This window comes from Lonchura striata, chromosome 2 (assembly GCF_050655825.1).
Source record: "Lonchura striata isolate lonStrDom1 chromosome 2, ASM5065582v1, whole genome shotgun sequence".
Lineage (NCBI taxonomy): Eukaryota > Metazoa > Chordata > Aves > Passeriformes > Estrildidae > Lonchura > Lonchura striata.
Genome location: NC_140704.1, coordinates 123,675,911 through 123,693,896, shown reverse-complemented (window position 1 = coordinate 123,693,896; position 17,986 = coordinate 123,675,911). Strand labels below are relative to the sequence as shown.

At 38.7% G+C, this 17,986-nt stretch overlaps 1 protein-coding gene across 19 annotated transcripts in view; it reads right to left on the bottom strand.

Annotated features, from left to right (window-relative positions):
• Positions 1-17,986, bottom strand: part of SULF1 (sulfatase 1) — a 182,014-nt gene that overhangs the window by 63,028 nt on the left and 101,000 nt on the right. For 9 of the 19 annotated variants that reach the window (XM_085573861.1, XM_085573858.1, XM_085573862.1 and 6 more), the window contains one exon: positions 313-372. The exons of 3 other annotated variants lie outside the window; for them this stretch is intronic. The gene's annotated coding sequence lies outside the window, so the exon portion shown is untranslated. Of the gene's footprint in view, positions 1-303; positions 475-931; positions 1,539-1,573; positions 1,750-17,986 lie in introns of those variants that run through there. 7 more of the 19 variants (XM_085573866.1, XM_085573867.1, XM_085573865.1 and 4 more) reach the window with 5 other exon arrangements.

Sequence of the window (17,986 nt, the reverse complement as noted above, 5' to 3'; positions counted from 1 at the left end):
AGGAGGAAAAGAGATTCTGTTCAAGCAATAAATAAACTTCCAGTCATGCATTGAAAGGATGGCACTTAGGGAAGTCAAGCCTGACACATACCATTTAACATGATTATAAGCCATATTGTTGAATGAGAGCTTTATTCTGTCATTTTCTAAGAATAAACTTGGTCATTCTGCAACTATGCTCTCTCAAGTAATTTTTGCTTGAAGTCATGCCTGCATTTTGTATAGACATGACTTCTGGTAAATTCCTCACAGTGCTCCTTCTCCTACACCCCACGCTTCTTTTTATGAAGCTTGGCTCCTTACATTCAGTACCTGGGCACAGTAAAAAATTGCCGGGATGCAGACGTGTTCAGAACATCTGTAGGAGGAGCCCTGTGAGAAGAAGAAAGCAGAAGTCTTGTGAGTCAGAGCCCTCAGTACTGTGGCTGTGCTTCAAAGTCTCCAGAACTGTTTGTTACAGCTTCTTTCTCTGTCCTGAAAGAAAAGAGTGAAAAAATTGCATTCTCCATAGCTCCCCTACCTAATTTAATACCATACCTATGCAGGGGTTGGATGGCATCTTGGCTGCTAGAGATAAAGGGCATGTATCTCATATCATCAGACACAGGTGCTTTTCCAATATTCATAGTCAGATTTATAGTGAGATTCTGAGAACAAGCATTAATTCCAGCATATGACACCTGGCAAGCACTAACACCGTTTTGGGTTAACCCACCTGCATGAGAGACTAATCCCTTAAAAAGCAGAGGGGAGAGCATGGATGTCATTTACAAACTGCATGGGATCACTGTGTGAAAAGTCATCTTCCCACTGACAAGAAAGCTCATATTAAATGACGGTCCATATGATCTTACCCAGCGTTGTGAAAGAGCACAACCATCCCTCAATCAATCAGCGAAGAGCTGAGCGCCTCATCCATAATGCACAGTACCTCTGCCACAGCCTCGTCCTTGACACTCCGCTTCCAGACTTGTCTCAGTGCCTTATCAGAGCCCCCTCTCCGTGCCTGTCAGTCAAACAGCCTTGCTTTTGTAAGACCTGCTGCAAGCACAGAGGCTTGGCTTTGCTGCGGCACATTTAAACCAGTGACTGAAAATGACTGATTGGTCTGGAGAGGAAGGGGTAGCCACTTACACTTTAACATTTTTGGCATTACTGACTGAAGCTCTGCGAAACCTGTCTGTAATACAAGGGAAGGGAGGGAATATCTAGGGGCAAAAAGGAAGGGGGTGGGAAAGAAACCACGGAGTCATGCCTGTTCCCTCCAGGGTATTGACCTGCTGCATAGATTTCTTCTGGTTTTATTCTGAGACTGTGGATAAAAGCACGGTGATATCGGTCAATTAAAAAAACTCACAAAACCACCCAAGCCCAAGAACAATCAAGAAGTTTGCCCAAGGGGAAAACTGCATGGGAACTGGGGTGTGCCTTATATAATTAGACTGGAGCATAAATCACGAGATCTGTGCACCCACACCTGAGACTTCAGACATGCAACATGAGCCACAAACAGATTAATAAACAGAAATAATGAGAGCAACACAGAAGACAAAAGGGGCCTCCAATCACTCACCTAAAAATGCGTTAATAAGGAGATGCTCTAAATTTCAGGGGAAGAAGCCACAGCAGAGGGAGGGGATGGGACTTGGTGCTGGACTGCTAGAAAAAGGATCGTGTTCTTGTTTCCACATACACCTTTTATTTTAAGCTTCGCAAGCTAAACAGTTTCATGCTCCTCACTCTGGCAGGCTGTAATTACACCAGAAGAGTGTGAACGTCTTTAAAAGGAAAATCCAAGCATCCGTGGCAGAGAAATCTTGTCTTTCATTGTCTCTGCACCAACCAACACTCCAGCCTTCTGCTAACATTACAGCACTGCAAAGTCAATACAGGGGATCGCCATCGAAAAGCAAATGCTATTTCAGTGACTACACAATATTCAGATAAGTCACTGGAAGTCTGTAATTAGCCTGGATGGACTTTTAAAAATAGTTCCATTTTCATGTATATGTTCTTAAGTCACATAAAATCGGACAAGAGCCCCGAAGACCAGGGTGACCAGAGAAGTCAGCTTTCTTCTGACAGACACCAGATACATGCTCTTGGTGTAAAAGCAGAAATACAATGTCTCTAGATGTCTGATCTTTAAATAGCAAAACTTTGACTCACATAACAAAGCACAAAAGGCTATAGGAAGTGAAACTCAATGTTTAGTTTCTTACCTCTGTTGTACAGCAAACTTTTTCAGACAATGTTGACCCGAAAGTGCAGTCATCCTGACTGTGCTGAGCAAACATTGGCACCAATGTGTTTAAATAATCCCCCACCACACGAAACTGCAAGTTCCTGACAATTACACCTCAGTGCTAATAAAATTTACACTAATCCAAATGGCCATTAACAAGTATTCTTCATTTCAACCTGTCTGCTCCGTATTAGTATTTAAAAAAAATCCCTTTCCTCTAGCATGTTTGAGGCACCTTAGGTCTTTGCTAGAAATAAGAGTATGAAACATTCTCTTCCCACTCTTAACATTTTTATTCTTGATGGATAAAGGAAAATACCAGGACAGATTTATACATATAAAATTAATTATTCAAGTTTCATTGAATGGTTCTTATACAAGAGTACAGCAATGCCATGTTTTATTGCTCATCTTTCAGTTTTGCATATGGCAAATCTTTATTAAAAGGTGATCTTTGACAACTTGTCTTTTTACAGACTGTTTCCCGGTCCTAGAAGGAAATGAAGTAAAGAAAACTGTCAAAATACAAGGTTAATAGGGAAGACAAGGCTGAAATATTTGTGTTGGATACTGGCTGGTAGCATATAAGTGCCCCTGCAGATACTGCAATTTGTCTTAAGAAACAGACAAAAATAGGAGAAATTCTAAAAAAGAACTTTTCAAAGTCACATGGGGAAGCAAATAGTAATTTTTTTGTGTTAGGAAATCAAGATGGTACTGCAAAATACTTTTTTCTAGCCAAATAAACAAGTGCTGATCTAACTTCTATATGGGAATTTTAGAGTATATTTTTCTTATAGAAGATACCTATCATAACCAAATTTTAGTTAGTAAATTAATGAAACCAGAAGAATCCAAGGAAACTATTTTTTTTTTCCACAGAGGCAGAAATACATAGTTTGCTATCACTTTTCAAGGAATAAAATCTGAAAACTTGCATCTTTAGTTGTTTCTATGCAGTTAGTATTATAACATGCAGTTCAGGGTTTTATTGGCATGGAGAATTAATTATCCATGAAACTTGATTTACACTGGCAGAGCACTGCAAAGAAAGGCTACAGTGCCACTTTGTGTGGTGTGGCATAAAAAGCTATGAGGACTTTATTTCAAGGTCTCATAAGAGAGTATCTTTCAGTGATTTAGCAGAAAAACAAAAGGCAGAACAGTATCTTTTGAAAGTCTGTAGACTTGTTACTCATTTTCATCCAGAACTGTTCAAGATTTTTCATGGCATTGACTGAAAGTGCTTAGTTTGGAACAGTATTCAAAAAAGGAGCATTTGCCACTTTGTTCTTATGTCCACATTTTCACTTGATTAATTTAAAATGCCATTTTGTGTTTGGCCAATAAAAACTGTCCAGAGTCATGCACTTTGTTTATGAAACAGAGTACTGAGTATGCACATGAATATGCCATTATAAATTTTAAAGATATAGGAACTTATTCATATTTAATAATCTAAAAATGTGTTTTCCACATATCATTGCACAGGGAATTTGTCTTATATAAACACATTTTCAGATGTGGGGAGAGGAGTAATGATACTGGACATCTCCAGTACTATGTGCTATCCAATGCCCCATATAAGTAATTCACAACCAAGGGGTAACAAAGGGCAAAAAACTTTGTCATCTCTGCATTGTTTTCTTTTGAGCATGAACATTGAGGCATTATATTATCCAAAGTCACAGATTAAGGCCCACTGTCCTAGTGGCCTTTCCTTTGAAACAAGAATGGATCAGAGAATAAAGGAAACAGTAGTAATAAAATAATAATACTAGAAATAATGACACTGTAACTGCAGAGCTTAAGAATCACAGAATTATTAGGGTTGGTAGGGAACTCTGGAAATCATCAAGTCCAAACCTCCTGCCATGGCAGCACACAGGTGTATCAGTCATTACCCCCAGTTTTGTACCATCAGCAAACATGAGGATGAGAATTCTGGCTTCTGTTTCCCAGATATTACTAGTAAATATGTCCAGTGAATTGAGAATGTAAGGTATCACAGGGTTCTTAAATCAATAAACTTCTAATGCAGCACCTTTTTGTGTTGTGCTCTTCTTTACTATCCACCATCCTACAGATTTGATCTCTGCAATTAGATTTCTCCGCCTCCATAAACTGACATAGTTGTATGTAATTAAGATATAGTTCACAAACAAATGTGTTGCAACTTAGGACATTTTTAAAATTCTCTGACAAGTGTAAGGAAATTGCACAAAAATATATTAAATACATAGAAAAGAAGCAGAAGACCTTGTCATTGCAAGTGTTCAGTTGCATAGTTTGCTTTATGTAAATTATAATCTTGGATAATTTTTTTCTTATAGGTTTCTCTGATAAATAAATGGATAAAACCTCTCAAAGAAACAAATCCTTGGATATCAATCACCACAAGAAAACTAGATTTGCTCACGTCAAGCAGAAGAGCATCTTCCTATGTATGTTACCTCTGACCTGCTGACTTGACAGTTTTGGCTTTAATGAGCTTTTTTTACAGGAATATGATCCCAGCATTCTCTGTTTCCTTAAAATCTGACTTTCAATAAGAAAAAGAGAAAGGAAAAGGACAAATAGAAAAGCTCTCTTGATTCAGAGTTGGGATTCTGCTCTTGTCAGTGTTTTTTAATTTCCAATGTGACCTTGGAGATTGGTCACTTTGCTGGGCACCAGCTCAGCATAATTTCAAAAACCTGCCAGTCTGCCTGTAGTGCCAGAAACCACTGTCAGTGGCATCATGTAAACTGGAGGTGGCTTCATCCATCATGACCCTACAAATGTCAGATTCAGGGTTTACAACTACTATTATAACTACCATTGTATGCTTTAAATTGAGATGAGTCCACCTGACATTGCTGCTGTTTTTGAGAACACTTTGCATACATGGAAACTCCAGGGTGAAAGAAGGTGAAAGGGGCTTCCCGAGCCACACACATACAGATTCTGTGAATCCTTGATGTTTGTGTCACAGGGTGGATGGACCTCTCCAAGTCTCACATGGTCTATATTGTGAATCATAACAAGTGTATGGTTTGAGACTCAACAAATTTAGCAACTTCATAAGATTAGTAATTGCATGAAGATTGTGCAGACAGATCGAAACTACATAATAAAAGGTCAGGGAGGTGAGATGTTCACTGCACCGAGCAACCCAGTAGTTCATAGGTCTTAAATCTCTCCCTTAAATCATATTGCCTTGACAACTAGAGGGTTGTAACACCCTACAACCACAACAGCAACTCTCACTTTCACTAATACAGTGAAGCACTTCAGTGGAAAAAGCTGTTGACAGATGACTGTTTTAAGTTTAGCAATGTTAAAGCTCTTCTCACATCTTACTCTTCTATCTCATATTTAAAGGCAAACACTACAATCTCAGACTACCAAGCATGCTGCGTAAATCTGCAGGTCAGTTTCCTGTGGGAATATTAAGCCTGCAGCCATGGGAAACACATTTACAGTACAGCAGAAGTCAGGAAAAAGCAAGATTTACCACTTTGTTTTAAAGGTTAATCCCCTAATCTAGGTTGTAAAGTACAGGATTTACAGTGAACACAAAGAATGTAGTTCCTATCTGGGTCTAATCTAATCATTATCTATTGGATTTCCAACACACTTAGCTAATCAGATATCTTCTCCCCTTTCAAATGTAATCTGTGTATTCTAATGGATGGATCCTCAGTGCCTCAGGCTAGATTAATTTAAAGTAACTATAATTTAAAGTAATTGCAGGTAGGGAGAATCATAACCTTATATTACGTTTTTACATTGTAATTTCGCAAACAGTTACTGACAGGAAAGGAAAAAGCTTGCAGTGACTTGAAAGTGTAATGCAGGCTTGCTAACCCACTTTTATGACTTTGTACAAGTTAGGGGATATTCTTAGTAGGTAGAAGTTTCCAACATTTCTTCTGATTGGGTGAAACAACAAACTACAATAACATTTTAAAAATATACAAGAGAAGGCAAAATTATCTGAGAAAAGAAAAACATGTATTTCATTTTGATGCTGCTAATACAGCTGAACAAAACATTAAAGAAAATAAAAATTAATGTTTTTTATATTAACTTCAAATCTGTGGAAGTTTCAAAACAAAATTCCCACATATTTTTTTTAAGAAGAATGCCCACTCTTAAGTTACGAACTTCTAATCATGTGATGTTATCTAAATTTATTTCTCACTATCTGATTTACTTTGTTTTAGATTTTCATATTTCAACACAGCCAAGGAGTGCACTTGTCATACAAAAGAGCGTGGTATAATTGAGCCAGATGATGTGCCCCACAAGTAAAATCAGCCATTCATGAAAGCTGGTCACCAGAGGCCATTTCAAACAATGCACATTTCAAAGTAATCTAAAGTAATCCCTTTTTTCTACTGATTTGGTTTCCAGGCAGTCTTAAGCACATGTGTGCAGCAAACAGGAGGCTTATTAAAACCTCATGTTATATTGGAGGCTATAATGCCATTGCCTTGTCATTGAATTCCATGTCTGTTAGTCTTCAAAGAGAGGGAAAAAAATAAATTAAATTTATATGCTTATTACACATGAGTGTCATGATACGTGCAGTTTATTAGCACTTGCTAAATAATTAAGACTGAGCGAGATAATTAGATGCATGCTAGGCTCCAAGCAGTCTTCTGATATCAGATTTTTTTCATCTTTAAAGGAAGTAGCTTTCCAGCTAGAAGGTAATATAATTACTAAAAGACTCCAAATATTTTTCAAATATAAAAACTAAATTTTGTATATGAGGGAATCTCAGGTAATTTTAAAATACTATTTTAAATCCACATATTTTTGCTATGAATAGCATAATGCCTCACTTGCCACTTTAGCAGTGTGGGGCATTATGAAAATATACTACACAATAACACACTGACAATTCAGTAAGTAGCCTTGCAACGGGAGATCATATCACAGAGGTGAACTGTTGCAGATGATAGATAAATATGATTGTTCATAAATAATACAGCTAGGATGAGAACAGTTCTCCCAGTTGGCCGGATGACACCCCTGCCTTCGGATGAGTCCTGGGGTGAAATGGGCTGTTCCATCCCATCCCCCACAAGATGTATGGCTCATCCCACACCTCTGTACCCTCCCCTAAAACATCAGAGTCTGTAACCCCATTGGATATGCCTCATCCCAACCCACCTAGGAGCCCCTGATAAGGAGGCTTTGAGGGGCCACGCGGTCTCTTGGAACCTCTTCCCCCCTCTTGGAACTTCCTCCCCTCCTGGAACCTCATCCCCTCCCTTGGAGCTTCCCCTCTCCTAGAGCATCCTTTTGTCTCTCCTCTCCCCCACGCTCTCAGGCCCGGCCACGTGCTGCGTCTGGGAGCACGAGGCAGGACCCTCCTGCACCCCCAATAAACCTCTTTCCCCAAGAGCAAACCTCAGAGATCTCTGCCTCCATTCATCCACACCGTGCTGGAGCGTGGTATTTTTCCTTAGTGAACAACAGCAACACATTTGCATGTGTCTTTAAATCCCTGTTTTTAAGTTTACTGGCTTTAGAAACTGTGCAAGACCATAGCTTTCCACATCCCCTCTGGAGAGAAAACCCTTAATTTAAAAAGTTCTCTTTCTAGATGTGTTTACTTGCCCCCAAATGTCTGCTGTCACAGGGAGGTGATAGGGTAGGTGGTGCTGCCATGGGGGTGGGTGGTCTTGAGAGGAAGATGAGCCTAACCCATGGCTGCCCTGGCCACTCTCCTTGCTGGCTGCCCAGGGGAAGCAGCAACAGCTCATGGGCATCAGAGGAGTTGATGTAAGGATTGAAGGGGGAGGAATTGCCTGTATGAATCTACACAAGTGCGCGTATGGAAACAGAATATGTCACCTGTATTTCTAGGAGAGGAGCTCAAATACATTTTTAGTTGTATTGACAGAAGATGGACTACTCAGAAAACTGTAGGACTTTAGACAGGTGCCCTGGATAGCCAGGGGAGTCAGGCAGTTCTAAGTGCTTTTGGAAAACTTCTTTTATTATACTACAGTGCAGAAAGTAAATTTATTTTTAGTGCCAGAACTTTGTGTGCTTAAATACAGTGAACATGTTCTTGTGTACCTAGGTCCACTACACGTTGTATGTGGTGTCTGTTGACTTTTTCTTTCACTTTCAGGTCTGGACTCCTAGCCTAATAAAATTTTTAAATATAATCCCATTATATTCTAATGAGTTTTACTTTCAATAAGTTCAAACTGAACATAATTGGCCTGCTAAGATATGCACCAATGCCTCAGGTCCTGAGTTCTGTTTTTAAAGCAAGATCTCTCCTACTATGCTACTTCTTGTCAAGCAGTTTTTCCAGTCCTGGCACAGTATAAATTCTGCCTTCACTGATATACATGTAAAATCTCCTTGACAGGCCAAGAAATGTGTTTTTCAAATAAACTCCTCCCTGACAAACCTGTAGTATAGAAAAACCAGCCTACTATTAATAGTAAACAGACAGACCAAACATAACAATTTGTTACAAAAACAAAAAACCAAAAACAAACCATGCTTCATATCCTGTTCCATAAAGACTAGTCAGCAAGGAAGATGCATTGACTTGAGGCACTGCTTGGAACAACATCACCCTTACTTTTAATCTCAACCTTACTATTAATCTCCTTTGTAATCAGGAAGCCCTTGGAGTTCCCAAGCTCCATTTTCTGGTGGTACACAAGGTAGAACCCCAGCTACCAGGAGCATGGGGGACTAGTGTCTGCTATCACAGAGATCCTCCCAGTCCCCTCGCCTCCCCTCACCTCTCTGTTCCACCATCCCCACTCAAGAACACACCTGAGTCTGCTCAGGGAGATTTGCAGAGTGACCTGTAACTGATTCACCATGGGAAAACTCAGTTTAGTACAGGAATGGCAGCAAATATGAGCAAGGAGTACAACTGACGGCTTTTACTGCCAAACCAGGTGTCTAAGACTTAGTTAACCTCTGATATATGTCCTGCTGTGCAAATGAAATAAGCCTTGTATTCAACAGGACTGCTCAGCTCCTTAAAACAACTTCCTGCAGGCTCTTCATTCCTGGTGCAACAATATTTTAAGATCTATGGTATCTTTATTTCAGAAAACATCTAAGCATCAATAGTACATGAAGAAAGGCCAAAATGTACAAAGCATCATAATATTGGCTTTCATCTGAAAAGTCATGTCAAAAAAGCCTGAAATTAGAGTCACATTTCCCGATTCAAGGACAGAATATACCATATACAGCTTTTTTGTCTGAGGAACACCAATTATTCCAACTTGAATTCTGAAAAACCATTCTCAAAGGGCTGTTTGAAAATGCTCTTCAGTCTGAGATCTAAAAAACTCAGGAATGACTTCCTGAAATTATTCTGTGAACAACTTTATCTCAGAAAACATTTTGAAGGGATAGCACATATAAATGCACCTTCATTTTCCTAGTGAAAACGCTTGGGGAAACACTTTCTTCATCTTTCAAGTACACATACAGGTATTTCAATTTCACCGTACTGGCTTCTGTAGATGAGAGAAGAGTCTAAAGCATGGAAGATGAAGCTGACTATATTGAGGCAAACATTTTTTTGTTTCCAATGCCCTTCTTATTAAGCAAAGTTTCTATTTAGCAATGAAGAGGCATGATTTTATATCATCTTTATTTTTTATAAATATAGATAACTGTATATCTTTATATATGATTAATTGTAAGCCTGCTCATGAGCCCAGATTCTACTCAGGTGCTCAGCACATACTGAATTATATTTTCTAGGAGTGGTGGAGCAGGCAGTCCATCTTATGTTGCTACACTGGACTGTGCATTATGCAGAGAGAAGGGAAGACGGAATGGAAATTGGTAATCATTAGGCAGAAGCTTCTGAATAATGCAACATGGATCAGGAATATCAAGGATTAGGATGTATAGGAAGTTGGCCCCAGAAAATTGAGAGGAGTTAGAAAGGCAAAGATCAGGACCATAGCGTTTTTCTTCATTTTGTGTAGGAAGGAATTTGAGAGGCATCTCATTTTACAGTGATTATCAAACATCAATGTTTGCTTTACTGGATGGTTGGGTTTTTTTTCCCTACATTCAGATAAACTGTTCTTACATGAAAGGTGTCTCATAAACGGTCAATGACCTAATTCAGGAATGTTTAGACCAATAGAGAATCCGCTTCTCTGTCCTTAGCAGGCTCAGCTGTGAGGTCAGATCAGGCTGCTCAGGGCTTTACCAGGTCATGTTTGAAAACCCCAAGGGTGGACACTGCCCAGATACTCTGAGGCCCTATTCCACTGCTCAGCTGTTCTGAAAGTGAAATTTGTTTTTCTTTAGACCCAGTCTGAATGTCTTATATTTCAAGTTATGTCCGTTGCCTTCTTGCCCTGTCCTCCTACCATGGATGACTGTTAAGAATGAGGCTCTCTCTTATCAGTGACGTCTGTCTAGTTAGACCCTCCAGAGCTGCTCCTTCTCCAGGCCAAACAACCCTTCTCCTCTAACTCCTTCATTTGGGACAAGAACTGCAGCACCCCAGCATCTTGATGGCTATCTGCCAACAGATACTCTCCAGTTTACACATTCCCATAATGCAACCTAGAGCTGGACAGACTATTTCAGACAATCCTAGAATTTAGGATATAGTAGCATCAAAGAACAACATCTGCGTCTGTCATTGCCCACAAGTCTGAGACCCTTTCTATTGGCCTTCTGTTCCACCCATTTCATCACTGTACACAGTTTATAAGAAATTACTGAGATTTGTCCCCCTATTTAGAATTCTTAAATGCTGAAGGCTAAATTTGGTTTCTCAGTCAAAAGAACTAGCCAGAATTTCAGATTTTATCCTTGTCCTTTGAAATGGGGAAGTCTTCCAGTTATTTCAGTGGTCATTTCTTCAACAGAAATGAAACCTGATTTAAAAATACTTTTGGGGTTTTTTCTCTTCTTAATAAAAAATTAAAGCAGTTGGGACTTGGAAAGAAAGTACAACTTTATGTATGAGAAAAGAGAGATTTGAAATACCCAGGCCCCATGTAAACGCAAAGAGCACAGTTGGAATGAAACAAATGATCTCACTTGTTTCTGATGAGCTGGGTGGTGTAAATGTTTCATACTAACCACACTGCACACTCATAATACAGGAGCTAATTCATCTGCCATGAATACATTCCTGTATATGTTGTCCTTTAAAATAAACAAGCAAAAATGAGTAATTTATTGAGTTAAATGAATAGTTTTCCAGAGGGACCCCTTGTGTCCCATGACTGATTTTAAAGTCTAAATGAAGGCAGCTTAAATGCTACATTTTCTGTCTCACTATGTGAAACAGATATTGCTTTAAAATATGAAATTTCAATTTTTAACACTGTCAACAAGTTCCAATTGTTCCTTAAAATATCATTTGGACTGCTTATTCATTTCTTGGAAGACTGCAAAACACTAAACACAGGGCTGCAGATGGTGAATCATGACAATTTCCCAAAGTCTCTATTGCATTGCATTTGCAAGATATGTTTATTTCTAGATTTAATTTAAGAAATTTCTATGTAAAATTTGTAACTATAATAAAGCAGTTTTATAGGAAGTCTCCTAAAAAAGGAGTAAAATCATAACAAGCTCTGCATGCATTAAATTTAACAAATAATTTTTATATTTTTTCTTAAAATCTATCAAAAATGTACTATTTTTTGTGAGATGTCATTATGATCTGTTAACCACACAATATTTAATGTGTTTCCCAGAGTTTTTCTACCCTAGAAATGAAGTTATTAATTTGCATTTGTTCTCATAGAATCTTCCCAAAAGTACAGGTTACTCATGGAGGCAAGCTCTGATCATAAGATCCTACCAGTAGATAGTCTGAGACTCAGGATCACAGGTTTCTTATATTTATACAGACTCCAAATAAATTCCATCCAAAATTAAAGGTGCTTTCCATGGCTTGCAGTGAAGAGCAAATAACGCCTATTGAGCAGAAGCTTCAGAAAAAGTCTACATGGAAGCCATGGCATAATCCCCACTGTTTGCTGCAAAAACATTTTCCTTTGTGGCAGAAGAATTCAGAACTGAACATAAACACAGAAAAATTTCAGGACTGAAACCATGCCGTAATTAGTGTTTAGTGTCCTGATGCATATCTGGAGATGGCAATTTGCACATAAAGAAAATCAACACTGTTTGGGAAACCACTTACTGTGGTGGTGGTGGTGGTATGCAGAGAGGCACCACAAAAGAATTCCACATTGCAGGAAAGATGATGCCCTAATAATACAGCATCTTCATGTATTTGTTCTTTTATTCAAGTTTATAAAGTGTTTTTATAATATTCGTGGCTCTTCTCACCTCCTTTAAAATCAAGGTGGTTTTGAACACAAAACACACCCTAAATCCCCTCCCAACTTTGAGGATGTGGGTGACAGCACCCACAGAGCACAAAGCATAATCCACACTTTGTCCCCTGTTGAAAGCTCCTAGAAACTTATCTTTTCCCCAGCCTGGTATAATATGGTCAGATTATAGACATGTTTAAATTTGGTCAAAAATATATCAAACATTTCAGGGTATGAAGAAGGAGAAAGAATCTGAAATGAAAAATGCATTGTGCTAAAGTATCGTATGGCACCAGCTTATGTTTCCATTATCTCCTACATTTAAAAAGTTCTGTTGACCTGTCAGAGGCATTTATGTTAACACTGCAATGATTTGTTAAACTCTTGCACATTTCCTCGCTTGATTTTCCTTACCAAAATAGGCCTTTATTACAATATTGAGTTACATATTCCACTTTTCACAGGGTAGAGCCAGGAAAGAGATATGACAAAATGTCTGAGCGTTGGCATCTGTTTTCTACACCTGCTAATGCAATTTTTATGTATGTGCAAATGAAATCCTCCTGTGTTTCCAACAACACCTATGAGCACATTTTCAGGATACTGCATGGGCCCTGTGGGTCATGGCCAGGAGCAGCTGGGCAGGATTTTGGCAGCCTGTCCCACCCTAGCCCACAGCCAACAGTGGGGTGTGAAGATGGCACAGCGGCAGCCCCAGCTCCCTGGGCATGAGGACAGGCACAGGCCATGCTGGGAAATGCCTGGGAGGAGTCTAGGAGCCTACAGGACTCCATTTCAGGGCTGGAACAGAGTCCTGTACTGTGGGCAGATGTAGGAAGCCCTGGAGGGCTGAAAAGGAGTCCTGGGCATAGGCAGGGAGCTGAAGGTGCTGGAGGGTGGGCAGGGACCAGCAGTGCCTCATGGCTGTGACACACACAGCCAGCAACAGGATCAGTTGTAAGTGCCTGAACAAGGACCTATATGGCTGAATGAGAATCAAAACTGGTGTCTGTAACTTCAGGAAAGTTTCCCTAAAAGTTGTATTTCACCAGGAAATTGTGACAGGTAAAACCACAGAATCAGCTAATGTGTGTGCAGCAGTGTAAACAACAACAACCAAGACCTGTGATACAGTAGAATGTCACAAATCACCTTTACCAGCATGATAAAGAGGAGCCTATTTATTATAAATTACCATATCTTCTATGGTTTAACATTCGGTTCAGCAACTATGCAAAATTATAGAGGTTTTAGCTTACAGGTGAGGACACAGTGGGAAGGCAATTTTAGGAAGCAAATAGCTGTAACCAAATAGCAAAGAGCTATTGCTAATACATTTTCTTTTTAGCATGAAATTGCTTAAAACCAAGGCAGCTGATTGACTAGTGTGAATCAGATGGATCTCCTAGACTGTGTGATGAATGTCACAAGTTAGCATCTAATACCTGCCTTAGGCTTGAAAAACTACTCCTCATGCCATCTGTTATGGAAATATCCTGTTGAATAGGACTTTTGGACAAATTTTTAATCTGTCATTCTCTGTGTCTGTAAATGATACATGGAATATAACACTTCCAGTATTTTTTAATGTTTTCTTACATAATGTTCATAAAAGTTATGTAAGAAACTTCATAAAAGTTCATGATTTACCATGCAAAGAATTAGTTAATTGATTATCACTGGTATTAACACAGTAGCACTGAAACTAAAATGAAGAAGGATCAGCTTGAGTACTCTGACTTCGGACTAAGCTTTTTGCTTACTCTGAAGTGTGAGACTCAGATGGAAAACCTTTACTTTTCAATCTGAAAATAAATTTCAACACAATTTCATGCTATAGAAAGAAAAAAAAACCAAAACACTGGAAGTCTTTTGTTTCCATTGCACTGTGAAATGAAAAAATAAAAAGAATCCTTGAAAGCTAAACTGTGATCCTCTGGCCATCTTTACTCTTAATGAAAGATATAATGCAGCTCATACATCCCTATAATATTAAATTACAGGACTCATAAGTACAAGGCCTGACTTAAAACCCAATGATATTATGACTGAGGATGTTATACCAGACAGCGCTTTCTAAACCAACACCATTCATTAATTTATTTTGGATGATGACATGTCAAGCTAGACAGGACCATGAACTTGGATCCTTCATGATCATTCAGGTAAGACTTCTTGCTGATATATTCCACAACTCACATTCATCAACCTTGCATTTAAGCTAATACTGTCTTACACTTAATTAATCTCTTTACTTGTAAAATGAGCACACACTATGCAGAAATTAAGAGAAATTATAACCTTACAATGCCATACTAGAGTCAATGTTCAAAGTAAAACCATAATTTCACTTACTGATCTGTACAGCAGTAATGTGAGACAGACTGTGTGTCCTGGTTTCTTCTGGGATAGTTTTCTTCCTAGTAGCTGGCATAGTGTCATGTCTTGGGATTAGTACCAGAACAATGTTGATAGCGCACTGCATGTTTTCAGTTGGTGCCAAGTAATGTTTGTACGAAGTCAAGGGCTTTTCAGCTTCTCATGCTGATGACAGTGAGAAGGCTGGAGGGGCACAAGAAGTTGGGAGGGGACACAGCCTGGACAGCTGACCCCAGCTGATCCAAGGGATATTCTATAACACACGGCATCATGCTCAGTATATAAACTGGGGGGAAAGCTGGCTGGAAGCTGCTGCTTGGTAACTGGCTGGATACTGGTCACCAAGCGGTGAGCAATTAATTGTCCATCACTTGTTTTGTGTATTCTAATTCTATTAGTATGAGTGTTAGTAGTATTATTATCCTTCTTTACAGAGTCATTAACTCTCTTTATCTCAAAACACAGGTTTTCTCAATTTTACTGTTCCTATTCTCTCCCCCATTCTGATGGGTGTAAGTGAGCAAGCAGCTCCATGGTGCTTAGGAACTGTCAGGGCTCAAATCATGATCTTCAGTAATGTAAAGTGTGCATTACCTTAGGAGCTAAATAAGGGGACTTGAAAAGATTTACTGATATTTACCTATCTATTAATATGAAATTTTCATTTTGCAGTCTTCAGCTGTGATGTGGTTCTCTGCCATATAGAACTATGCAGCCATCCTTCTACGCTTAAATCCTCAACACTCTCTTTGAAGACAAAGTGGTTTTAAATTGCATGATCTATAGGGCATTCAGACTTCAGTAATGAAAGTAACAGTGAGGACCAAAATATGCTTCCTGCAGTGTTGTGGGCTATCTTGGTGGTTACATGATGTTAAATAAGAGCATCACCTGTTGCAGCAAATGCAGCACATCTTGAACAACTGTAAGTTAGCACAGTTAGGCCAGATGAATTGCTGATCCCATAGCCAGGTTATTGGTATTACTTAGCTGCTTTATTCACAGGTAGACTCCAAGCTGCCACAAAGTCCTCACAACAGGCTTGTACCTTTATGAGAAATGCTTCCCAGCATTTGAACAGTAGTTACCATCTGTTGGGGTTTTTGGTTCATTACTGGCACAGGCAGTAGGACATCCTCTTCTTTCTCACCATTGTATTTGAGTCTATCTAACAATATCAACTCACATCTGAACCTAATTTTTCTCAATCATCTTTCCCTTGCCCTGGAGCAGGAAAGGAGTTTGAAATGACCATCAGCATAGAGGCAGGGCTCCTTACCAGAGAGAAAGCAGTATCTCACATGGAAAGAACCAGGTATGGCCATTCTAGTGAAAAAGTTTGTCAAGTATAATTTTTCCAAGTCTTATCTGTGCATGTAACACACCAAAAGTTCAGTAAAAGGAAACTTTTGGGATCAAGTGATCAAAGTTTTCTCTAGTTCCACAGACAACTATTACTGATGTTGTCATCTGTGCTGACAGTGTAGTGTCTCCCTCACAATTTAGGAATTATTCTGTCTTGAACTAATCAGTGGTTATGATTCTTATTACTTTTCTTATTCTTTTTATTAACCTAGGAAATTACATTGACAGCTGAAGATGGGATACACGTATTAGTTAACATGCAGCCTTCTTTATTTACAAAGGGTTCCTCAATTCTGCAATTTTCTTCGGATGCTAGATGGTTATGTATTCAATGAATAATTCCTGCCTTTTCCTCCAAGAAAACCACATAATGTATGCACATCAAAGCCCTTGTCGATAAGGAATTAGCTGGGGATCACCCTGTGGAGGGTCTCTCAGTCTATGAATACTACTAATAAGGTAATAAGTATGAGAGTTTCCTCAATATGTAATTGCTTACTCTTCATCTCAGCAGGCTTTTCTTTACCTAATCATCAGCAAAATAACCCATGTAAATCACAGAATAGTCTAGTTGTTTGATCAGTCCCTTTCTTTGTGTTAGCCCTTTGATATTTAACCTCCCATTTCAGCCAGCCTCACAAGGATGTTTTCCAGTGAAACAGTATGTCTCATTTGATGCTATATTAATCATTTGGAGAGAAGGTGCATGTTGCTAGGCTGGCAGTAAGTGTATGCATGTGAAAGCAGGGCCAGTCATGAGCCACAATGAGTTTCTTCTGCAGCAGACCAAGAGCCCTTCATCTTTATTGACCTAGGGAGCAGGTCAGATATGATGGCTGCTATAACAAAGACATTTCTTCAATGCAAAAATGCCTTTGCAGTCACACCACCTAATCAGTCTGAAAATCTCAATTTTATTTGTCTTTAAAATACTTCAAGATAACAGCATAATATGACTGACATGCTAGAGGACAGGCTAATACTCAATCTTTTCCAAGCCATTACAGACATGTAAATTAAATCTAAATAGAGATTGTAAGCCTTTTGACAAACTCTTAAGTAATTTTCACCTGCTAACTAAAGCAACAGCTAGCTGCAGAGGAAAGTAGCTTCACCAGATAAATAAAACTCTCTGTCTCTATTACAAAAAAAAACAGAAAAAAACAAAAAAAAAAGAGAAGAAAAAAAAACACCAAAGAAGCAAACCAAACCCAAACAAAAACCCAAGGAAACTCCCAAACAACTCAAAAAAGTTCTTGTGGTAAGCAATGGGCTTATAGTGTCACTTTTTATTCTGCAAATATTTTTTTTCACCCAGCTTGTGAGATAGCAAGCAAACTGCATACTAATTATAGCACATATCCCTCTTATTTTCTGTGATCAATCACATGACAGTGAATTGTGTGCAAGTGGATGCTGAAAAGTAGTAACTTAGGATCAACTTGGATGCAGGTAAAGGATAAAAACTTTCATGTGAACCACAACAAGGAAAGGATAATACTTTCACCATTTTCCTATCCTAGGGGCACTTTCTCCAGCCTCACCTGAAGAATAAAATTTCTAAGGTCACCATAATGAAAAATTAATACCCTAACACTTATGTATGTGTTACATTGGAGGCAAAAACTTAATACTTCAAAAAATTAAACTTTAATTTACATTACAATTTCAAAAGAAGAAAAATCTAAGA